Genomic DNA, 27,500 nt, shown 5'->3' with positions numbered 1-27,500 from the left:
ACCAAATGCGACACACAAATTATAGGGCTATACTGATTGAAACCTGTGTTCTTTGTGTAAACATGATCGGGTACCTTACGCCATATACTATCTACATCCCCCAAATCACTTCAAGGTACACGTGGCAGCATAACAAGGTGTTGGAAATAGTTATGTAATTGTTGAAAACACAATGTGAGACATCAAACCGGCAACCTGTTACAGTCAAAGAGCCATTAATTCAGTTTCACAAAGGGTGTGAATGCACTGTGAGGGAGGAAGAACTTCTAATGTGAAGTTGCTGAGTGGAGCTAATGACTGGAAAATTTCTCTGGATCTCAACGCGTCTCTACAATTTCCAGTTGACCTAATCCAAACAGAAAAGCGGCCAGACATTGTAGCATGGTCCTATTCAAAGAAAAGTGTCCTCCTCATGGGAGGAAAACCAGGAGGAGGCACACGAACAGAAGAAACCCCAATGGTAGACACTGCACGTCGACTGCGTGGAAAGAGGTTAGAGATGGCATATGATTCCTATTGGTTGGTTGTCGTGGATTTCTAGATTAATCAGTCATCTCGTTTCTTACGAAAATAGGAATCATGGGCCGCAATCTATTTCCACCCCATAAATGTTTATTGTTTTTAATAGAAATTATAAAATAAATAAAAATAAAACAAAATAATAATAATGATACAAGTAAATAATTTGATCGGCTAGTGGCTGAAATTTTAATCTGGAAAAATTAATACTAAGCTTGTTTCAGAAGTGTTTTTTTTAATCAAGTCACATGATTTGTGGATGGAAATTTCGCTCCATTCATCCATATCATCATAGAAAACTTATACTTTTTTTTTATTTTATTTGCTTCCCCACCAGAGCAAAATGTGACACAACGTCGTTTTTAATGTGGGGGAAAACCAGCTTCCCAAAAAGGGGCAGTCTGGTAATAGGCAAAAGGGGTAGTCTGGTAATAGGCAAAAATAAAAATTGCCTTAGTGTAGAAGGATTTCCCCTACATTAATCAAGGATGAATTAACTTAAGTGTAACATCAGAATATTTGGAACTTATCCCAGAATTCCATGCATTTTTGTCTGTAGAAAAATGAGCGTATGAAAGCTATGATTGAAACATGTTTTAGATGTGTAGATATGTTTGTATATAAGAAAAATTATATTACACACAGAGACAAGCAGACAAAGCCACACACATACACACACACACACACACACACATATATATATATATATATATAGAGAGAGAGAGAGAGAGATAGAGAGAGAGAGAAAGAGAGAGAGAGAAAGAGAGAGACAGGCAGACAGACAGACAGACAGACAGACAGAGACAGAGAGAAAGAATAAAGGATAAAGAGTAAAAAATTACATAGGAACTTTATTACATTATCAAGTCAGAAAAGGTTACAAAAGGAAAATAGGGAAGAAATCTCTTTAGGTTATGACATTTGGAAGCTAAATGCTCCTCGTCAGAAGAGGAGAAAAAGCTGGTATCATACAAATACAAGGCCGATAGCCATTAGTCACGTGCTCTCGTGTAATGAATGAATGCGTGAATGTAGGATTGACATGAAATTCTTAAAGATAAACTAAAATGACCGAAAAATGGGCTGAAATGACTTAAATAAATAAAAAGTAAATGACTTAGAATGACTTTAATGAACTTAAGGATGAATTGCATGACCTTAAGAATGACTTGAATGCTTAAATAAATAATTGGAATCCTTCAAAAACAACTTGAATGATCTGGAGAATGACTTGAAGTACTTTGAGACCGACTGTTGTAAAGTGGGTGATCATTTTACATTAAATTAATACAGAAACGTGATCCCCCATTTTATATCACAAAGTTACAAACATAAGTACAGCATGTAGTAAAAACAGATACTACACTTTGATTTGGGCCAAAAGGCCAAGAAAAGGGTATTTATTTGCTCCCCCACCGAGCAAATTAGGCACAAGGCCGATTTTTAATGTGAGGAGTGAAGAGGAAATGGGGACCAACTCTCCGGGGAGTAGGGGAGCTTGATAGTGACAATTGGTATGAAGGGTTGTCCCTACATTGACCAAGATCTTATATGTGGGGCTCCCCTCACATATGGTCTTTGCTTTCAGTGTCTGCCGGAACAACATACTACGTTTTGATCTTGGCCAAAAGGCCAAAAAAAGCTTAAAAAGCTCAGAACAGCATTTATTAACAATAGAACTTTGATCTTAACCAAAAAGGTCAAGCACAGAAGTATTACGGACACCGACCGACCAACCGATCGACCGATCGACCGAGTGACTTATAGAGTCACTTGCACGCGACTAATAATGGCAAAATGACAACACTGACTGTAAAAACATTTAAAGTATAAAAAAAAACGTTTTTTAATTATATCTATCTATATATCTATAAAAACAGAGATGTGTGTGCCACAGACGATTTCTGATTGGTTAATCCAATAATCACATCTCCTAAAAACTATGGTTCCTACGCTCTTAACTTTACCATAAAATATTATGGCTTTATTTATTGTCCATCTTGGAAGGGTTTAATTTTTTCCTAACTTGTTATTTACAAATTACAAAAATACGAAACTTACACAATCTAACAATCCAACCTCCGACATCACGTCCGCCATTCTGGTGTTAGCCGCACACACGTACACACAACACGAAAACAATGTTTTGAACATCTAGCAAAAATTAATTTTCCTGAAATTTTTCAATATTTAAAAATAAATTATGCGGGCTGATAAAATTAAAAAAAAATTTTTTTAAGCTAGAAAGATAAAATTTAAAAATACTTATTTTTATATATATATATATATATATATATATATATATATATATATATATATATATATATATATATATATATATATATGAAACTACACTAAAAAACGCGCGTTCACTCGTGGTCTTTTCATTTCGGGTTTGTATTACTGTACACATAGATTCGAAAAAGTTGTCAAAAAACAAATATATAACAAATAAATGTTATCAAAGGCAAGATAAGTTACTTTTCTACCAAACTGGATATATTTTTCGTGTTTTTATTCAATGTAACATATTTATTCAGCTCGAAAAACGGGTTTGTATTACTGTACACATAGATTCGAAAAAGTAGATAAGATACGAAGCAATATGCATAATATAAACACAGCACGAAAACAAACGTTGTCATCCATTCCCAGCACACGCGCACACACGCGCACACACGCGCACACACGCGCACACACGCGCACACACGCGCACACACAACACGAAAACAAACGCTATTAGTACTACTATAATTTCCAGCACACGCGCACACACGCACACACACTCACGTCCACTACCGTCCTTGGCTACGTCACGTTGTTATGGCAACCAGGCCCGCTGACTAACACACGATAAATACACAGTAAATTTAATTTTCTTCATTTCTACGCAAATATTACGCAAATATAAATCATATAGAATATCTGTATGAATATAATTACACGTAATAGTTAAATAAAGATGATCATCGTATAAGATAACCGAAAAAAAACTAATAGGGAATTAATTAAAAGCGATAAAAAATATGCACATTAGCTAGATCTTTTGTAGATGGATGCAATTCCACGACTCATAAATAACAAAGTTGTATTTTCTTTTTAAATAAATAGAAAAAAGGGGTGTTGATAAGACTATCAATACACACAAAAAAAATATAGATTTATTTTTGGGTAAAGTTCCCCCGGGTTTTCCTTTCACTTCAGTAAATAATGGTCTTTTGTTATATATATGGCGTACTATTATCCTTATATATATATGATGTTTATGTTTATATATATATATATATATATATATATATATATATATATATATATATAAGTGATAGTGTCTGTGTGTGTCTGTGCGTCTGTGTGCATTTCCCTACGCTAAAACACTGTCAATTTTAAGCCTACAGATTCGAAATTTGATATACAGGGTACTGAGATTTGGGAAAATCGATGTGATAGGTTTTCGACAGAAATTTGGCGATTAAGTTGTCAATATTCAACGATTTGACCTTTGAGAACTCTACCAAACTCCTCCTACAATTTTATGGTCTAAACACGTGATATTTTAGATATAGATTCCTTGGACATGGATCTAACTTATTAACTTTATTTGATCCCTAAACAATAAATGTTAAGAGGTCATAATAGGGGTCAAAGTTTAAATAAATTGACCGTTTTTTTTTCAACATACACCTCAAAACACCTGGGCAACGCCGGGCACCGATTGCTAGTATATATATATATATATATATATATATATATATATATATATATATATATATATATATATATATATATATATATAAGATGCCCAGTTTTGGCTATCTTATATTTGGGGCGGCATATGATGGACTTTGAAATATTGAATACGTGCTTAGAGGAGGGTCATTCTCCACTAACGTTGATGCCTGATTGATACCTAATACTAGGCTTATCTTCTACGCTCAAATTTCTTAAATAAAATTTTGTATGTGAACTATTTTCTTACTTTTCGATATGATATATTCGCCAGATGTGTTGCATATAGTTACTGTAACCAAATGCAACCAGCTTTAAATTAGAGGACAAGGCAATGAGAAATATTATCCTGATATTAATTTCTCTGACTGACAGCAAGAACATTAGACTTATATATCATAACCAATAAACCCTCAAAATCTAGTAATAAAAATCAATGTCTCCGTTACACTGAAACTACTAGAAAGAATCAAAGTTATTTATAAGTTGAAATGCTCCTTCAGAGAGTGCAACCCTTATTACAACAATAAAACTAATATTTACATTGGTTTTACAACCACCACCCTATTACATCACCGTATCATGTATAATAAGGAATCTAGCCCTATATTACCCCATTTGCATAAAAACATAATTGTCCCCCATTTCCGGAGCTAGAAAAATTCTAGTCAGCAACACACAAATATTACACCACGAAATCAACGTCAAGTAGTTAAAAATACTTGAAGCAAAGACCTGCCCTTAACCTAATATCTTTCTAATTCAGCTGTTTTTTTTTTCGCCCTTCAGTTCTATAATAAATTATTTTTTCGTCTATATTCACATTTTACTTTTATTCTATATTTCAATCGTAATGTAACCCAAGCTAGGTGTTGCATTTTTCTATATCCGTAACTTAGCTCATTTTTCCTCTATGGATGAGAAGCGCAAGGCTTCCAAATGCCTAGATATAAAAAGCGGATCAAACACTTTTTCCTTTTAGCGTTTTTCCTTATTCAACTGACAAAATAAATTTATATATACCTATATTTATTTTCCTGTCTAAAATTTCATGTTCATATATATATATATATATATATATATATATATATATATATATATATATATATATATATATATATATATTCGCTGCTTCGGACTTTTACTTCAACACCTGATAATGATTCGTGGACGAATCGAAAGCGCTAGTGACAGCAATGAACTTTTATTAATATTTTTGATTTGGATCCAAAAAAGATTATACGGAAAATCGAAAAATTAAAAAAAGGAATCATAAAACAAAGTGTCTTTGTTGCATTTAATAATATTTAAGTAATGCCCTTGACCACTTCCATGTGTCTGATCTAGCTGAAATTTTGCATGTGCAATGATTTATATCTCTACGGTTTATATGGCAAATTATAGCTCTGAAATAATTGTGGTGTCTGTTTTACATGTGTTTGAACTTAGTCAGGTGTGAAATGGAGCTTGTTGAATATCGAGCAGTGATCCGGTTTTTGTATTTGAAAGGACGCACACCGCAGGAGACTTTTGATAAAATGAAAGAAACTTATGGTGATAATGCCCCATCATATGACCGTGTAAAACGCTGGCATCGTGAATTCAAACATGGCCGGAAGTCTGCGGAAACAGCTCCCAGACTTGGTCGCCCCCCTTTAGTCATTGATGAGGCATCTGTCCGTCAAGTTGAGGCTGCTATTTTAGAAGATCGGCGCATTACTATTCGCCAAATAGCCCAAGATGTCAAGATTAGTACAGGGTCTGTGGAAACTATCATTCATGACCATTTGCATACGCATAAGGTGTCTGCCAGATGGATTCCCAGGTTGCTCACACCATTCCAGAAGCGAGAACGTGTCGAGTGCTCGAGGATTAATTTGGAGATGTGCCAAGAAGATGAGTCAAAGTTTTTCAAAAGACTGATTACACAGGATGAAACCTGAGTCCATCACCGTGATCTAGAGATCAAAGTCCAATCAATGCAGTGGAAGCACTTGGAATCATCACCTCATAAGAAGGCAAGGTCATGCTCACAGTCTTTTGGGACCAGGATGGAGTAGTGGTGACAGATTTCCTGGCAAAGGGTACCACAATTACAAAAGCCTATTATGCTTCACTTTTGAGGAAATTAAGGGAAGCTATCAAAATCAAGAGGCGGGACAAGATCAGCACAACGTACCCTCCTCCTGCAGGACAACGCTCCGGCCCACAACTCGCATGTCGCCAGATCAGAAGCACGGGCGTGTGGTTATGAAATCCTTCCCCATCCTTCCTACTCTCCTGACCTTGCACCCTCTGACTTTCACCTCTTCCTAGCCATGAAGTTGTTTTTAAAAGGAAAGCGTTTCCCAGATGATGAAGCCTGGATTTCTGAAGTCACGTCGTGGTTGGAGGACCAACCTGGGGTGTTCTACAAAAACGGTCTCCAGAGCTGCATCAAACGATGGGATAAATACATAACTCTGGGTGGTTCCTATGTAGAGAAAGACTAATAACTGTGCCAAGTTTTGTTGCTCTATTGCTATGGGAAGCGGGTCAGAGGCATTACCTTTTGCACGCCTCTCGTATATATATATATATATATATATATATATATATATATATATATATATATATATATATATATTATTGCAACTGGAATTAAAACAGTGCAGACTCAGGAGCGGCGTGGTTGGTTATTTTGTTGTGCAAATCTTGCCAAAACATTTCACGCTCAGGCACTCTTTATTGAATATCCAGAATTAATATCCATCTCTCTCTCTCTCTCTCTCTCTCTCTCTCTCTCTCTCTCTCTCTCTCTCTCTCTCTATGTATATATATATATATATAGAGAGAGAGAGAGAGAGAGAGAGAGAGGGATCTATCTTTCTATCCATATATATATATATATATATATATATATATATATATATATATATATATATATATATATTGTAGGTCAAGGTGTGGCAACAAATAGCCAATGTATGTTCATTTATTATTCGGAGATTGTTTTCACTGAACATTTGATCGATTCGGCATGAATTCTTAATGCATTCTTATTGTTCACGTTCGTTTATTTTATTCATGAGAAACCCAATAGGAAGAGAATGCCATACAATAGAACATCTATCAGACATTATTAATAGCACTCGGCTAAAATAAAAAAAAACGTCGTTATGGATCTTCACATCACAGGTTGTCTGGATAAACGATCTCTGCACATGGTAGTCTAAAGTTGTTGTTTTTTTTTTTTAGTGTAGGACGTACCAAAACAAGTACTTCATCACTGTGTATAGTGACAAGCAATATCCACAGGGTATAATATACACCTATATATACATAGGTGTATAGTGACAAGCAATATCCACAGGGTATAATATACACCTATATATACATAGGTGTATAGTGACAAGCAATATCCACAGGGTATAATATACACCTATATATACATAGGTGTATAGTGACAAGCAATATCCACAGGGTACAATATACACCTATATATACATAGGTGTATAGTGACAAGCAATATCCACAGGGTATAATATACACCTATATATACATAGGTGTATAGTGACAAGCAATATCCACAGGGTATAATATACACCTATATATACATAGGTGTATAGTGACAAGCAATATCCACAGGGTATAATATACACCTATATATACATAGGTGTATAGTGACAAGCAATATCCACAGAGTTTAATATACACCTACGGGTCTAGACGTTCGTCTAGTGGACCACCCGTGGCCCTTCATCTAGAATATAGAATTATAGATCTTTGAGCTGATGAATGACGTCAATATTTTGTGACGTCATTCAATGTGTAGAGTTATAATAGATTGCGTTACAGTCACTGTTCACATCAACGTCAATTTTTTGTCGTTTAATGGCTGACATCATCTTTTTGTTACATCAGCGTTTATGATTTCATGTTTTTGTCAATACGATTCACCTAAACACCTTTCGACTTTGTTTAAATGCATAATACGTTTGCTTTCTGATGTGATCTTTTTAATGCAAGTTAAAAAAAAATATATGATACATGAGTAGCTTTCTGGTAATGTAAGTTAAATGAACGATAAATTCAGAAGTTTGAACCTTTTTCTGGTGTTTCTTGTCGAACTCAGGAATCTACCTGTCAAATTCGGGAATCTGCACGAAATTTTGAACCGAACGCTTTATCTAATCAACGAGGATGGAATGCGCTTGTCCCTTGTAATGCGTAATTGTAATTGAGCGGGGGGGGATCAACCTTCAGGAGACTGTAACTTTACAACTGAATTTTGCCAAATACTTCACCTACTTCGCCGCTGGTCCTTGCGTTCAACAAGATTCACCTTATAGAACGGGAACATGCTCTCCCCAACTCGTGAATTAAATTAAGGATTCCGTTCAAAATTCCGCGCAGATTCCCGAGTTCAACAGACATTTTTCCGAGTTCGACAAGATAGACAAGAAGAAGGTCGAAGGTTACATCAACAGAAACATTGTGAAAATAATACTCAAGACGAGAACAGTAATCCGAAAAATCCAAATAATACGAAATTTTCTTTCTGTTAGTAATGTACAAGCTCAATAGTATTCGGCAGAAATGCGGCAAATTAAATGTGAATCATTCTTTAGATACCAATGCGTTAGGGTTACACCGTTGTTAGTATCACTAACACGAGTATTACTAATAATACTACTAATACTGATAATACTAAAACAACACATAATCTTTAGGTTTAAAAAATACTAATATTACTAATAAAATATTTAACCCGCTTAAACTCCAAAAACATTGTGTAGAATTTGACATGAATCACCCTTAACATTGCGACTGTAACATAAGAAAGACAAAATATTAATACTGTCGATCTACTACTACTACTACTACTACTACTACTACTACTACTACTACTACTGTTGCTGCCACCGATATTATTTTGCTTATTTTATTGCATTTTCACCCCAAACAACGGCACAGTGACATTTTGATGTAAAGAGCTACTATTTGGGACATAATTTGCAGGTATGCTATGTAGGGAGTTGAGCAGCAAGATATCTGTTTACATTACACTTGAACTTTTGCGTGTCAGTACAGTCTGGGAAGCATGAACCTGGAAGGGAATTCCAAAGTCTAGTAATTCTAAGGTAATATATATATATATATATATATATATATATATATATATATATATATATATATATATATATATATATATATATATATTAGAGGTTTTCTGGCATCTGAGGATCTTTACTGTGTAGAAGTGGGATTTTGATGCTTGTCAGGTTTGTCAGGGGTATTTATGTCGGGGGAGGGGTACAAGGGCTTGTAGTTCGTCGGAGCACTTACCATTAAAATCCTTGTAAAACAGGCAGAGAGATGCAAGATTTCGTCGATGAGACAGATGTTGAAGCCTAGCTGACAGTGCGGGACATATTAGGTTGGCGACTCCCTTTTAAACCATTTCTGAGAGACTAGTAGCAGATGCACCAGCCCAAATGTGACAACAGTACTCCATACATGGGCGAATGGTGGCCTTGTAGAGGTACAAGATACTCTCAGGCGTAAGTAACGTTCTAGCGCGGTAGAGAGTCCACCTTCTTTGCAGCAGCTTTGGCAACGCTATCGGTGTATTTGTTTTAATTCATGTTCCTGTAAACGTTAAGTCGAGGTGTTTAAACGAAATACATTCAGGTAATGTATCATTAGTCATGGCTATTAGTGGTTGAGAAAGTTTCTTGTATATGTGTTCATTCGTTTTCTTCTCGTGTCTGTTATAGAACGTGGTGTCATCAGCAAATATACCCATCTCAGAGACAATTTTATCAGGAAAGTCATTTATGCATATCAGGAATAATAAAGGTCCAAGAATCGATCCCTGAGACACACACCGCATTTATTTTATATTTTTTTTATATTGTTTTGACGTACGACCATCGAGGGTAACCTGGATTTTTCCCTTATTTAAGAAGGATTTTATTATGCTAAGTATTCGTCCTGTAATACCATATGATCTGATTTTCATGAGAAGACCATTGTGCCAAACCCTACCAAAAACCTTAGATATGCCTAGGGCTGCTGCCCTAGACTCGCCTGCCTTATGTAGTGCATGGTATATATGTTCAGAGATTACAGTTAGGATAACTGCAGTAGAACGGGCTTACCTAAATCTATACTGTTTGTCGGACAGAAGGTTAGCAGCTTTGGGATGGTTGATTAATTAAGGACTCAAATATTTTAGCCAAAATAGGAAGAAGACTAATGGGGTGATAATTTAATCGGTCAGTTCTTTCGCCAGAATTCTTGTAAACTGGTACCACAGAAGCAGTTTTCCAGCACTCAAGAAAGCAAAATTCGTTAAGGTATTTCTTGAAAAGTTTGGAGAGAACTGGGGCAACCTCAACGGAGCATTTTTTTAATAGTACAGCCGGGATGAGGTCAGGTCCACGTGCTTTTGAGGTGTCTAGGTTTTTATGATATCATGTACAGAAAGTGTGATTAGAGGAAGTTCTGGGAGGGAGTGGTTTGTTGGGTCAAAAGTAGAATTGGAGGCAAATCGGGGGCAAGCAGGTTAGCTTTCTCGGTTGCCGTGCAAACAACTTCAAGATAGTTGGATAGTGGGGTAGTTTTTGATTGCCCATTATTTACTACATTGTTATGTTTTCCAGAAATCAAGAGTTACTAATTTCTGCGATTCAATGCGTTTTCTGGTTGTTTTGGTATATTCTCTCTTTACTGTGGCTATTTCTTTCTTACAATTATTTCTACCTTCTATAAACTTTTTTCAATATATATATGTGTGTGTGTGTGTGCGTGCGTGTGTGTGTGTATGTGTGTGTGTGTGTGTGTGTGTGTGTGATGCTATGGAAACCCCTCCACTCAGTAATATAAAGCAATGTGTATGTATTGGGATTTGTATAAATATCCATATCGTTATGCAAATGTGTCGGTCGAAACCATTCAATCTGTTTTGAGGGATAAGGGAGAAAACAAATACAAAAGACCATTACGTCGCTGTTTGGAATATATTCAGAAAAAACCTTCACTCAATTTCCATAACAAGAAGCCGTAACCTTTTTTTTTCTTCTTTCTATACGGATTTATAAAGTTTTGTTTTTTTACTTTCTAGTTTGAGACTTTTTTTTTATCTTACTACTTTTTAAATCCAATAATTGCGGGGTTATTTTTATATTAACATGGTAAAATACAGGATGTCCAAAAAGTAACTGACGGGTTTTGAGCATAAATAGATTCTTTATTTATGAGGATATCTTTCTGTAATTTTAAGATAATCTGACGAAGATATTGGGAATATTTTTATAATAAAATGCAAAATTTAAACAATCCTTATTTATGAAAAATAATGTCTTTTAAATGTTGCCCATTTTCAGCTTCTCATATTTGTGCTCTTTCCAAAACATTATTCATGACAGATTGCAGAATCTCTGGATTGCGATTTAACTCCCTTATTTTGTTGTTGATGTTTTCCTTCAATTCTTGCAGGATTTGGGGCTTGTTAACATAGACTCTTACATAGACACTTTCTTTATGCTGTGACTTGGACTATCTCTTACATTAAAATGCCGTCGATAAGCTCTTTGTGTCAAAACAATTGATCCTGATTTTGATAAAACAATTTCACCACTTGCGTACGTTGTTCAATGCTATGCTTATCTATAATTAATTTCTAAACTATTATCTGTAAAATATATGAACTAGACATAAAAAATAATAATTAATAGTAAAATGACAAAGATTTTCAACCCTTTAGTGACATTTTGGATACCCTGTATAATGTTCGTTATTTTTTTATAGAAAGCGTATACTCGTGTAATGCACTATGTATATGTTTTCATTATTTGCTTTAATTGCTTAATATTTGAGTTAATGTCGCGAATTACATCAGGAATTCAGCGTCGCATCTCTTCTGATGTACGCCCATAAAAGGGGTTGTTATCCTAGAGTCTTACACCGTCAACATCTGTAACAGATAGATGCAACTTTTAGGTTATGCATGCAGAAGTTTAGTCATCATAACAATGAAATTTGCAGTCTCCTCTCTTTCATTCGGGTGGAATAAAATAAAATTGGCGGCATCACATTTTTGAGCGCCTTTCGAAGAAATGTGTGTGTGTGTGTGTGTTTATATATGTGTGTGTGTGTGCGCACGCGCGTGTGTGTGTATATATGTGTGTGTGTGTGTGTGTGTGTGTGTGTGTGTGTGTGTGTGTGTGTGTGTGTGTGTGTGTGTGTGGCAGAAGAAAAAGAAGAATGTCGGTATACAAATGTGTGTGTGTATGTATATATATATATATATATATGACGTTGATAAACCAAGGATGTACACGATGTGGATATTTGAATATGTCTACTTTGACGCACGCGCTTTTGTGTGTATGTCCGAAGAATTCTCTCACGCAAGAAATAACTTGCTTTAATGGCGACATATAACATTCTCTTTCGTTTATTTTATTTTATTTTATTTTATTTTTCTTTGTATCGCGTTCATGGCGTATCATTTAACGCACGCGCTTTTGTGTGTATGTCCGAAGAATTCTCTCACGCAAGAAATAACTTGCTTTAATGGCGACATATAACATTCTCTTTCGTTTATTTTATTTTATTTTATTTTATTTTATTTTTCTTTGTATCGCGTTCATGGCGTATCATTTAAAAATGCAGACAAATTGTTACTTTAAAGACACGTCTAACCACATATATGATTTCCTTCCAAGAAAATACAATGATTTTATGCACTGATAAGAAATAAGAAAGCCAGTCCTTTTACCACTCGAAATTCCTGAATAATTTTTTTTTTTTTGCGAATTTTTAAAACAAAAATAAAAAACACAAAAAACAAAATAATTCAAACAACTAAGCAAAAATTATTCATGACATACAACCGCACCCATCAGATGGGTCTATAAAAATAAATGTGCAGCCTGTTAGTCTGCTATAAGCTAAAAAAAAAAAATCTATGTGATTATCAATTGATATTAAATAAGGTTTATGGCTCTGGAATTATCATAAGCTATAACTAAAGGAATCTCATAGGTTATAATCTAGGGGTGTTGATGAACTGGATTATGTTGATCTGTTATTCTGTTAATTTCAACCAAACTTGCCATATAGGTAGGCTATAATCCAATGCGTATCATGGGTTATATATAGTTGGCATATGCAAATTCTTACTCATAAAGGGTAAATAAGGTCAAAGATATCACTTCTCATATTGCTTATTCCTTAGTCATAATTAAGGCTATGACAACAGCATATTCTTTTCATTGTTTTGACTCTCGGTGTGTATCTGTTGATAGCTTATATGCTTTTATATAAAGTAATGTGGTTCTCGGTTGATTAACTGTGTCTAATTGTGTCGGACATATACTTGAGAGTCAAAACAATAAAAATATTCTGTTGTCATAGCCCTAGTCATAATATACTTTTTTAATGGAGAGATAGTTCTCCATTTAAAAACCGCTTATCACAGATGATTGGTGAGGTTAGTGTTGTTTTAGGATGGTCACAACACAGATAAAACGTAGATAGTCTTCAAGTAAGATTTATCACTTGATGTAAAAAAGATTTTAAAATTAAAGTTAAATTCAGTGTCTGTCCGGATTTCATAGAAATTGCTTAAGGTTAGAAAAGCATGTTCACCATATGAAATTAACCCAGAAACATTGAAAGAACTGAAGTTCCATTGGACCGTAATCTCAAGGTATTCAAGCACTGTTTTTTATTAAAAAAAAAAATCCCAAGTTCATTAAAATATTAGCAATAAAATTTAGAAAAACTGACAAATGAAAACACGGTAAAGGTGCAAATATTTTAATTAACAATCATTAGATGTTTTTCTTCTTATTAATTTCGGATAGTAAAATATCCATCATCATGTGTATTCATTTCATATTTTATTTATTTATTTATTTATTTATTTTGTAGACTGTTATCCTTATCTTCATACTTGTTGTTTCGCCACATTTCGGCTAACTTATCCTCTGGCCTTCTTATGTGTGTTAGGAAGGCTGAGTTTCTAACTGTATCCCAATAATTACTGCCTTCCATAGTTGTTGTTGTCTCACCACGTTTTGGCCAACTAATCCTTTGGCCTGCTTGGATAGGATTTAAACCGCTATTTTCAGACAATACTCACCTTGGACCGTAGGGACTCAACGCGTCTATTCACTGCGCCACGAGCCCCAAAGTGAATACGGTTACAAGATTCAACAGTCCTATCACATCGCGGTTAATTACCTGACGAAGGCCAGAGGATAAGTTGGCCGAAACGTGGTGAAACAACAACAACAACTATGATGATGAGGATAACCGTCCACAATAAAAATGAATGCACAAATTATGAAGACTCATCTCAAAAATAAAAATAAAAATAAAAAATTAAATATTATATAAATCCGTCATCAAGTTTCATAAAATAGATCAATAAAGTTTTACCATTATTATTTTTTTTCCTTTCTTTTATAATTAGAAACGTCTTTGACTCGTGTTGTTATAGCGGCGGTCAGATATTATTAAACGCTTTAAGATCAAGAACAACTGTTTATGTGACCTTTTTTGCACGCGTGGTGTGTTCTCTATTTCTTCCTTGAAAACCTTTAGCTTCTTTTATTTATTCTCAGTTATTGCTTTGCTGTCTGCGAATCGAACAGCCATATTATATGTTGTTAAAAGACTAATCTTATATTATTTTATTTTTCGTTTCTCACTTATACCAGTCTGATACAAATCCTCAGACACGCTGCATGCGTATGCTCACGTTACTCCTAAGCAATATTGATGCCTCTGTTCAGTCTTAAGAGACAATGGACACCCACTGTTAGGGTAGTTGCACGAGTAATTGTGAGGCAAGTGTTGCGCAATCTCCAACCACACCTCTCCTGAATTTGCACTACTGGAGTCCAGTTTCAAGGAGAAATGCTAGACGATTGGACACATTGCCCAGATAAGGTGAGAGCACCTACAGCACCTGGAATTTCCAAATGGTCACCCATTTTAGTACTGACCAAGTTCAACGTTGCTTAACTTTGCTAATCAACGTTGTTAAACAATATATAACACAACCAATTCGTTCCATTTTCCAATGAGCTTCATTAAATACCCTTTTTTTTTTCTTTTAATTTTCAGGTTTACAAATGTCATGGATTTACAAATGACGATCGGTTGTCTTTTCCTAAAATTCACACATGAAATTAAAATGGTGCCAACAGCATACCGAATGCTCCTTTCTCTAGAATAAGGCGATGCTGGGTAAGTACATTATTTTTCATACATGTTTTGGGTATTATCGGTTTGTAAATTCATTTGTTTTGTATATCTATATTTAATAAAAAAAACAAGCAAGGAGATTCAACGTTGCCCGGGATTGAATGATGATCAACAAATGTTTCACACCCCCATATTTTTATTGTCATTAAAATCAATGAAATAGCCGATTTTTTTTCAATCAAATCGATTGCCTACTCCAGTTGGGGATCTGGAGGAAGCTTCACCTGCCTCTCGCAGTGACTTAGTTCATTATATATTGTAGTCTATATTGCATTGTACAGAATCTATTCTTGATTTTATAAAATTATTTTTATATATAATGGCTTTGCATTAAATTTATAATGCAAAGTCAAGTATCATGCTTCAATTGTACTCTAAACAGAAACATTCATTTCGAACGCAACCTTGTCATATCAAAAAATCTACTGTTGATGTTATATGTCTGGCATTAATGATTGTGCGGTGATAGTGGCTAAGTTTCAAATGAAAAAGTCAAGTATCATTGTGAAACTGTGCTTTAATCGTTCATTTTAACGTGCCCCTGGTATATCAAAGAATATACTGTTGATTTTATATCTCGGCTCTTTCAGCTTGTGTGATAATAAAATGCACTTGGGATGCTAGGATGTTGGCCAAAATCGCATGTTACTTCTTTCATCGGATTATTTTAATCATCGATATTTATCGAAGACATTTCGACACAAAACCTATCTAAGAACACTGCGAGGCACATAAAGTACTATTGTGTGAAATTTCATAAAAATCGACCCAGTCGTTTTCGAGTCCATCGGAAACGAACTCTCAGACACTCCGACACACAGACAAAATTCCTTTTATATATAGTTAAGATAGAGATACTATCTATTATATAGATTATTTAAACTCATTGTTCTCATCTCGGGTGTTATTTTCACAAAGTTTATGTCACAAAGACCGTGGCACAACGGTTAAAGTACTAGGTGAATTCAGTTGTAACTTCTGGAGGTTGGAGGTTGACTCTATAGTGCGAGCGATATTACAAATATAATTGCAACTTAAGACGAAACGAGAGTGTGTTGCCCCGTGGATTAAATAAAATGTTCTGTTCGAAATTCCATGAAGTCCACAGTTCGGCAGGAAACACCTTAAGAAGGTCGGAAGTTACATCGACCGAAACCACGTGAGAATTACACTCAAGATGAGAACAGAATTGTGCAGAATCCATATAAGACAAATTATCTATCCTCATCACAATAATTTAGAACCGAAATAGTAAGTAAGTGATAGTTTCTATTTAAACCCATTCCTCGCAGGAGAATAAACCCGCGAGTGAGTATAACTAAGGGATGATTCCACGTTCCTCGAACTCCCAAATTGAAATCTTACTTTTGAATGCAATTTTGAGTTTCTGCTCAGAAATGGTATCCGAGCAAGTTTATCGTCGTCGTGCTTTTTTTTTTTTTCACCCCAAAAAAGGCACAGTGCCACTTTGAAGTAGGGGACTACTATTGGAGACATAAGTTGCAGGGGTATTATGAAGGAAAATGAGTAGCAAGAAGTCTGTTCACATTACACTTGAACTTTTGCATGTCAGTTCAGTTGAGAAAGCAGAATCCCGGAAGGGAGTTCCAAAGTCTAGCAGTTCTGGGGAAGAAACTATTGGAGTAGAACGCTTTCTTACACCTAGGGATCTCTACTGTGTAGGGGTGGGATTTAGCTGTTTGTCGGGTCTGTCTGGGGTATTTACGTCGAGTGGGTACAAGTGCTTGTAGTTCGTTAGAGCATTCACCATTAAAGTACTTGTAGAACAGGCAGAGGAGTGCAACATTTAGTCGATGGGACAGAGGCTGAAGCTTAGATAACAGTTCAGAACCTATCAGGTTGGCGACTCTCTTTTAAACCCTGTCCAGAAGTGAGAAACAAGTAGCAGATGCAACAGTACTCCATACATGGGCGAATGGTGGCCTTTTAGAGGTACAGGATACTTTCAGGCGTAAGTAGTTTTTAGCACTGTAGAGAGAGCCCACCTTCTTCGCAGCAGCCTTGGCAATGCTCTCAATGTATCTATTCCAGTTCATGTTCCCTGTGAACGTTAGGTGGAGGAGTTTAAAGGAAGTACTTTCAGATCATGTGTTTTTGGCCATTACTATTGGTGCTAGAGAAGGTTTCTTGTAATTATTGAAGGAAACAAACTTAGTCTTGACAGCATCGAATGTGACCATCCGTTTTTGTCCCCATTCCACTACAGATTGGAGGTCTTTATCTAGCGTTTCTGCAATTTCCTTAGGTATGCGTTCATTTGTTTTCCCCTCGTGCCTGTTATCGAGAGTGGTGTCATCAGCAAATACACCCATCTAAGAAACAATTTCATCAGGGAGGTCATTTATGAATATCAAGAATAATAAACGTCCCAGGATAGACCCCTGAGGCACTCCCGCATTTATATCATATTGTTTAGATGTATGACCATCGAAGACAACCTGGATTTTTCTCTTACTTAATAAGGATTTAATTACATTATGTATTCTTTCAGTGATACCATATGATCTTCTCCTGCTTTGTCCAGTGAACGGTATATACGTTCAGAGATTACAGTTAGAATATCTACTGTGAAACGGGCTGCCTAAATCCATATTGATTGTCGGTCAGAAGTTTAGCATCTGTAAGGTGATGGACTAGAGCTTGATTAATTATGAACTCAAATATTTTGACGAAAAGCAAGAGAAAGCTAATGGGGCGATAATTTAATGTGTCAGTTCTTTCGCCAAAATTCTTGAAATTTTATTTAACACATAGCTATTAACACTCCGATTCAGAGTAATTCCGTTTATTAAGAGGTGTCGCTCTAAACACTTTCTCACACCTGAGACTGTTCTCTAGCTTTACAAATCAGAACATATACAGAATACTCATGTCATATTTTGGCTGGTGAATTTCTGTCTCATTTGAAGGTTCTTGAAGGTTCTTGATAAGGTGTAGAAACGTATCTGTAGTTTAGTTTGCCCCGCGATTTCTTCTTCTTTACAACCTTTTTTTTTTAAATCATGTTCACCCATTATAAAGCATATCGCCACTTGGACATAAGGGGCTACTGTTTGGGGCCATGGCTACGAAAGGTTAACAAGATATTTGTTTATGCTACATTTAAACGTCTGCATATCAGTACAGTAAGGGAAGCAGGCAGCAGGGAGGGAATTCCAAAGTCTAGCTGTTCGAGGGAAGAAACTATTAGAATAGAAAGTTATCTAGCATTTAGGGACATCAACAGTGAATGGGTGAGATCTTATTGCTAAGCGTGTTCGTCGGGGATATGTACGTTGAGGGAGCACAAGTGCAACGAGCTCATCAGAACACATTCCATTAAAATATTTGTAAAACAGGCATAGTGATGCAACATTGCGGCGATGGTACAGGGACTGGAGCTTAGTTGATAATGTGGGACCGATTAGATTGACAACTCTTTTTTGGACCCTATCTAAGAGGGAGAGACTAGTAGTAGATGGCAAAAATACTCCATGTAATACTTACCCACATGATGTTGTTAGTCCCAGTCTTCCTTTATAAATAGTATTATAGTATGTGTTGGTCAGAATTGCCTGATCTATTCCCTGCTTCCTTTGTTCCATCTCTTTCAACTTGTTTGTCCAGTGGTCTCCATCAATTCGTTGTTCTGATACCTCACTGTAATACAGCTTCTTATTACAAGAACTACAAGTTTGTTGAACTCTTCCTTCTGACTGTTTTCCTCCTACTTAGTCTTGAAAATACCAAAGCTCTAAGGCTGATAAGCATCTCCTGTCTTTGCAATAATCATCTTTCGTTATTGTTAGCTCCTTATATGAAGTGGATTCTCGCCTTGTCTCGAACAAAAATAGCACAACACAAAATCCATATCTTCTAAGGCTCCCAAATTGGACATTCAGCGCTGGATACCCAGAACATAAAATTTCGTTTAAAAAATGAAGGAATTTCTTTTGTTTTCTTAGTCTTTTGATTCCATTGAATGTATATTTACACCATACGGCATAATTACGCTGACAGACCGGTTCTAGTTTTATCACGAAGTTAAGCAACGTTGAGTCTGGTTAGTATTAAAATTGGTGACCATTTGGTAATACCAAGTGATGTATGTACTTTGAAGTCTGGAAATGGGATATACGCCTGGCTATTCTTGCTAAAGACAAGCTGCATGAAATTATGCAGCGCCCCTACGATCACGAGGGGGTTACGTTACTATTCCACCACCACCACCACCACCATCATTATCATCCATAATTTACCTGACATATTAATTGAAGTCTACAAAGGTAAACGTAAACCACCATCTAAAGTAGCACCAAAAGAGTTTACGTAAAAGTTAGTACATTTTAATGTTAATCTATATATATATTTTTAAAAAGTGAGAACATGTGTCTATGTGAGGACACTTCTCAACCTATATACTCTACGAATCTTTGATCTACATACTTGAAATTTGGTATATAGAGGATTCAGATATGTGGAAAACTTTGTAATCGGTTTTAATCCTGAAAGAAGGGCTGCTAAGGTGTCAACATTGCAAATTTGGTACGTCAGACTCGTCCGATGTTTTTATCTGTTTGTCAACTGTTTCACAAATGCGTATACTCGGCCGGCGAACATGATAGATTTTTTTTTATGCTAAGAATAAATAAGTTTAGAAAACACTATTTACAAATCCTGTCAAGTTTTTCTAATGGTTATCGTACTTGACTCACTGTCTTTAATTTTTGGTTTCGCTCTCAGCTCGAGTATTTTTTTTTACTTACAAGAGTTGAACTGTTTAGAAAAAAAAAACCCAAAATACTCGCATACATATGTCTCAGTTTTCTTCCATTTTTTTATTTCATTTTTTTTAACGGAATTTAACGTTACTTTTAATACCTACGGTATTTCTGTTCATAATAAATAAGAATTCTGCATTAGTTAAAATATAATATTAATGTGTATGTTACGACATCGAAACGCGTAATTTACGACCGGGAAATGCGTATTTTACGACCTGCTAGTCATATATAAATGCAATAGTCAATGTTTGTAAATGATGGTAGTACCTTTGTAGCAAATCATTATATGTACCGTTGCAAATGAACAATCAAACAAAATATAAATAAATCCTATCATTCATATATATATATATATATATATATATATATATATATATATATATATATACTTGTTTATTGTTATATAAACATGCTCACATCCCGCTGCTACAAATAGCCACTTGTTTCAATCAAACAACAGATATCATCAGGCAGCGACTTGACTATTCAAAAGTTCAATGAATAATGGATTTTTATTTTTGGTAGGAACTCTTTAGAAGTTGGAGTTAAAAAACTTAAAACACAGGACTTTAATTAAATAAAAAAGTAAAAAGGGAGAGGCAATTTAAATAAAGTTAAAAAATTACAATGGGGAGAGAGTGATTGAGAAGAGAAAAAAGGAATAGAGACAGAAATAGAGAAAGAAAATATAGAGAAAACAAAATAGAGAGAAAAAGAAGAGAGAAAAAAAAAATATATATATATATATATATATATATATATATATATATATATATATATATATATATATATGATATGGAGAAGAAAAGAAAAAAGAAATAAATGGTTATAATAAAGAGAATAAGAACTAGAAGGAAAAGGAAAGAATAATGAGATCTAGTTAAATAGGGAAAGAGAGAAAGTAAGAATTTGACAGTATATAGAAAAAGAAAAAAAAAAAGAAAAAATCTGCGTGTCAACCAATTTATGAACAATTATACAATTCAGTAATGAAACATATTATTACAAATACAAACAGAAGATACAATCCAAGCGTCAGAAATGAACGTGTCAAAAAAGGCAGTGAATGTATTCGGCTAGCATATTTATCCTCTTACATACGTCCACGAGTAAAATCAACGCAATTCAAACATACGTCTACCATTAATTAGGCCCTTTATGCTAAATGATATAAGTTTAAAGTTTTCGCGTTTTTATTAGATAAATATATGAATAAAAGAAGAAAATAATGATAAAACAATATTAAAATTATTATTAATAACAATAAACATAATAGTAATGATAATAATAATAATAATAATAATAATAATAATAATTATAATAATAATAATAATAATTATAATAATAATAATAATAATAATAATAATAATAATAAAAACAGAATAAAATTAATATTTATTATCTTTTTAATATAACATATTTAGCCATAAGAGGGGATTAAATAAATTAAATAGGTCCAATAATTATAAATAAAAAACTACTAATATTTATGTATATAAAAAAATACAATACAAATATATATATACACACACACACATATATATACCCAAATATACACACACATACACACATATATATATATACATATATATATATATATATATATATATATATACATATACATGCACATAAGTAAAGGTGTAACTATACTATTAAGTTGGAAGTTTAAGCTATTTAAGTATAGATATAAAGTCATATTAAATCACAAAATAATACATTCAATACCAGATTACTAATAACACAGATACAAGTACACTTACCTATAAATATATTCAGGCAAAAGAAGTAATTAAATCAACGAAATACTCAAAAATAGCGACGCACAGGTAGATAGTGCCCAAATTAAAAATAATAAGATACATATGTATATACTCACAGAGAACCAACCGACATACTAATAAACACATATATACATATATATATATACATATATATATATATACATATATATATATATATATATAATCTTATGTATACACATACATACAAAAAATACACAAATATATGCACACAATCATATACTAATAAACAACAACGCACACACACATATATATACTCACACATAAATATGTATAATTTACATAAATTATATATATAGAAATACATAAGAATACAAATAATTTGGCAAGGGTACAGATAGATGCATACACACATAGAAACATACAAATGGATTGAATAAACATGGGAGGGTATACCAAATAATATAGAAATATATATATCTAAGTAGACACGGTCATAAAATAAATACATAGACACATACATATACACATAGACACACAGGTATATAAGATAGGAGAAGTAAAGAATGAAATCAGGAGAGGAGAAAGTATATTAATAGAATATTAATAAATTATAGAAATCAGTGACAATTTTTAATTTATTTAAATTTTATATCTAAACTAAATTACTTAAAAGATGGGTTTTATAATGTTTGCAATTAATTGAATTTTCGTGCTTCTTATTTAATAATTTATCTCTTTCTCTAAAAGTAAGTATAAATAATTTCTCATAAAGACATAGGTAGCAAGGCGAGTTTAAAGATGAACAGGTTTTCGCTTTCTTTAAAATTTTCCAATTTACTATTGGGGAGTAACCTTGCTCTACTAGTTCATTGTAATATTTAGACAAGGAAGTTCTATTTTTGTACTCATTATTTTCAAAAGAGCACTTGTGACCGGTAAATCTTTCTTTAAAATTGTTATTTGTCATTCCTATGTAATATTTTTTTTCATTCGGATTTTCCTTAGTAGAAATAGTTGCTTGGTACACTACAGAAGTAATTTGACATTTTCCTTTAAGAGGGCATTTTGATTTAATTCTACAGTTACAACTTTCGGTAGCAATGGGTGTGCTATTTTTGTTTAATATTTTGTTATTATGTTTTTTAATTATTTTTTCAAGGTTTTCATTACAGCTATAACTACGTTTTATTGTATTTTTATTGAAAATTTTATGTAGTATATTATTAATAGGGAAGTGCTTTTTAATTAAGTTTAAGAATTTCATTCCTAGATTTGTTTTAAGTTTCAGATTAAAAGGGGGATTGTACCACAGGATTTTTCTCTTACGGTTTCTATTTGTATTTGTGTTTGGGTGTGTTGGTTCTATGAACTCAATTTGGGTGTTTTTGTATCCACTGTCCTTAAGGGCCCTGTTATAGAAATATTTATGTTTATACTTAAATAGCTTAAACTTCCAACTTAATAGTATAGTTACACCTTTACTTATGTGCATGTATATGTATATATATATATATGTATATATATATATATATATATGTGTATGTGTGTGTATATTTGGGTATATATATGTGTCTGTGTGTGTATATATATATTTGTATTGTATTTTTTATATACATAAATATTAGTAGTTTTTTATTTATAATTATTGGACCTATTTAATTTATTTAATCCCCTCTTATGGCTAAATATGTTATATTAAAAAGATAATAAATATTAATTTTATTCTGTTTTTATTATTATTATTATTATTATTATTATAATTATTATTATTATTATTATAATTATTATTATTATTATTATTATTATTATTATCATTACTATTATGTTTATTGTTATTAATAATAATTTTAATATTGTTTTATCATTATTTTCTTCTTTTATTCATATATTTATCTAATAAAAACGCGAAAACTTTAAACTTATATCATTTAGCATAAAGGGCCTAATTAATGGTAGACGTATGTTTGAATTGCGTTGATTTTACTCGTGGACGTATGTAAGAGGATAAATATGCTAGCTGAATACATTCACTGCCTTTTTTGACACGTTCATTTCTGACGCTTGGATTGTATCTTCTGTTTGTATTTGTAATAATATGTTTCATTACTGAATTGTATAATTGTTCATAAATTGGTTGACACGCAGATTTTTTCTTTTTCTTTTTCTTTTTCTATATACTGTCAAATTCTTACTTTCTCTCTTTCCCTATTTAACTAGATCTCATTATTCTTTCCTTTTCCTTCTAGTTCTTATTCTCTTTATTATAACCATTTATTTCTTTTTTCTTTTCTTCTCCATATCATATATATATATATATATATATATGTATATATATATATATTTTCTCTCTTCTTTTTCTCTCTATTTTGTTTTCTCTATATTTTCTTTCTTTATTTCTGTCTCTATTCCTTTTTTCTCTTCTCAATCACTCTCTCCCCATTGTAATTTTTTAACTTTATTTAAATTGCCTCTCCCTTTTTACTTTTTTATTTAATTAAAGTCCTGTGTTTTAAGTTTTTTAACTCCAACTTCTAAAGAGTTCCTACCTAAAATAAAAATCCATTATTCATTGAACTTTTGAATAGTCAAGTCGCTGCCTGATGATATCTGTTGTTTGATTGAAACAAGTGGCTATTTGTAGCAGCGGGATGTGAGCATGTTTATATAACAATAAACAAGTATTATCAGCTCTTTTTAGTGAGCACTATCTAACAACCTCGTTGAATTCATTAGTCCATTACTTTTGAATATAAAAAAACCCGAGTATATATATATATATATATATATATATATATATATATATATATATATATATATATATATATATATATATATATATATATATATATAATGCTAATGAAGCCAGGGATGGCTTCTGTCGCCGAATTCGAATCTATCGACTGGTGTTAATCGTGACACCTTGCATTGACGATTCCCGAAAGGATGAAACACTAGTGTCTGTAGGTATTTAATAATTATTATAGTAAATAACTATGTCATCCCCTTTAAGAAACTTGTTTCTTATCGTTCAGCACTTTCAGTTGAATTAAAGTCAGTCAATTTAGCCGTTATGCGCAGATCATCATATAATGATTAGATCACTCTGACATTTTTAAAAAATAAATGTTTAAAAAAAATTTTAAATAAATAAATTTTTAAAATTCAACAACATTTCTCGCGGTTAACGGTGGCCGAATGGATTAGGTCCTTGCTAATGAAGCTAGGGATGGCTTCTGTCGCCGGGTTCGAATCTATGAGGATTCCCGAAAGGATAGTGCTTACTTTAGAAATCTTCAAATAGATAATGTAATGTATTTTAGTTGATACGTAGATTTTTGTAAATGGATTAGAGGTTGCCCGTGCGATTGAGTTTGTAAAAGAAAAAAGAAGAGGAGGAGGCACGGAAGGTTAAAGGAGAGAGTAAAGATGGGAACGATCAGTTATTAGTGGTGGCGATGGGCGTTGTACGTGAATATTTGTCGGTGTGCGAGTGCGTTGTTGCTAAGTCTCTATCTAGCCTCGGTGACAAGGGAAAAGAAAAAACACACACAGTGGCTGATATTAAAAACTGTTAACTTTTTTACTACCGCATGACATCTCACACGTTAAAAAAATTGACTCTCGTTTTTAAAAGATGATATCAAAAAATTATAGTTTTTAAAAGATGATATTAAAAGTTAATTCTCGTTTTTAAAAGATGATATTAAAAGTTAATTGTAGTTTTTAAAAGATGATATCAAAAGTTGATTGTAGTTTTTAAAAGATGATATCAAAAGTTGATTGTAGTTTTTAAAAGATGATATCAAAAGTTGATTGTAGTTTTTAAAAGATTATATTAAAAGTTAATTGTAGTTTTTAAAAGATGATATCAAAAGTTGATTGTAGTTTTTAAAAGATGATATTAAAAGTTGATTCTCGTTTTTAAAAGATGATATCAAAAGTTGATTGTAGTTTTTAAAAGATGATATTAAAAGTTAATTGTAGTTTTTAAAAGATGATATTAAAAGTTAATTGTAGTTTTTAAAAGAGGATATCAAAAGTTGATTGTAGTTTTTAAAAGATGATATTAAAAGTTAATTGTAGTTTTTAAAAGATGATATTAAAAGTTGATTGTAGTTTTTAAAAGATGATATCAAAAGTTGATTGTAGTTTTTAAAAGATGATATTAAAAGTTAATTCTCGTTTTTAAAAGATGATATTAAAAGTTAATTGTAGTTTTTAAAAGATGAAATTGAAAGTTGATTGTAGTTTTTAAAAGATGATATCAAAAGTTGATTGTAGTTTTTAAAAGATGATATTAAAAGTTGATTGTAGTTTTTAAAAGATGATATTAAAAGTTGATTGTAGTTTTTAAAGGATGATATCAAAAGTTGATTGTAGTTTTTAAAAGATGATATTAAAAGTTGATTGTAGTTTTTAAAAGATGATATTAAAAGTTAATTGTAGTTTTTCGATGGCTACGTTGTAATTGATAGTTGCTAATTGTAATTTTTTTAAAATCAAAACTTTGTTTAAAACCTGATTTTAGTAAAACCTTCAGTGATGAAATCATGAAAATAAATACTTTTATTTAAATGTCTGTGTACTGTAGAGGTTATGTGGTGGGAAAATATAATATATACATGGTCATTGGTTGGTTGTTATTTTTTTTTTTTAATTTCTCCTTTTTATAAAATCAATAGTGGGTTCTCTATAGTGCAATGATATAATGTATTGCGGACTAGGTCACTGCAAGGAGGCATGTGAAGCTTCATCCTGGTGCCCACGATGGGTCCCCAACTAAAGCAGGCAATGCTATTCGATTGAAAAATGGACGATTTCACCGATTTCGATGACAATAGAAATATGAGAGTGTAAAACATTCATTGATTATCATTCTAGTCGTCCGTAGAATTACCTAAGGAAATAATTTGGAAGAAAAAAAAAATGCTATTTGGAATTTATTGAAATCAACCAAGTTAATTGTTCTAAGGTTAACGAAACAAATATGAAGCTGATATCATTTTTCTAGACGTGTGTGTATAGTATAGTGTATATATCATTCAACCACGGTAGTGATTGAATATATGCTTAAGTCCGAAATTGAATGAATCGAGACACATTCAAACCCCCACCACTAATTCCGTTCGCAACCAAATTTCAAACAGGTTATATAGTTGGATAGAACACCTCATTAGCTACATTTTGAAAAATAAATTTCAAAAATTGGTTCAGTAGAAAAAAAGTTACAACAAAATATGTGGGTTCACAAATAGGAGAGTAAGTACATAAGTGACTAACGCTTTTTTTTATTTTGCATAACTGTTTTTGTATATAAATATTTTTTACTGCGATTTTGCCAATATGACATGTTAGCATAACGGTTAGAGTACCGGGGGTTGGTAGAAAGATTTTAGGTTCAATCCCGTGTATCGTTTTTTTATATTTTAAAAACCGAACTTTAAAAGAGGATTCAGCATACAGT

At 32.9% G+C, this 27,500-nt stretch overlaps 1 protein-coding gene across 2 annotated transcripts in view; it reads left to right on the top strand.

Moving 5' to 3' along the window:
* Nucleotides 1–27,500, top strand: part of LOC145255396 (beta-1,3-galactosyltransferase 1-like) — a 468,791-nt gene that overhangs the window by 153,789 nt on the left and 287,502 nt on the right. For both annotated transcript variants that reach the window (XM_080113950.1, XM_080113955.1), the window contains exon 2: nt 15,370–15,492. The gene's annotated coding sequence lies outside the window, so the exon portion shown is untranslated. The remainder of the gene's footprint in view (nt 1–15,369; nt 15,493–27,500) is intronic.

The sequence above is a fragment of the Euprymna scolopes genome, chromosome 3, assembly GCF_053919585.1.
Source record: "Euprymna scolopes isolate OS-2025 chromosome 3, ASM5391958v1, whole genome shotgun sequence".
Classification (NCBI taxonomy): Eukaryota; Metazoa; Mollusca; class Cephalopoda; order Sepiida; family Sepiolidae; genus Euprymna; species Euprymna scolopes.
Note: the sequence above shows the minus strand (reverse complement) of the source record. Positions and strands in the feature narration are given on the sequence as shown.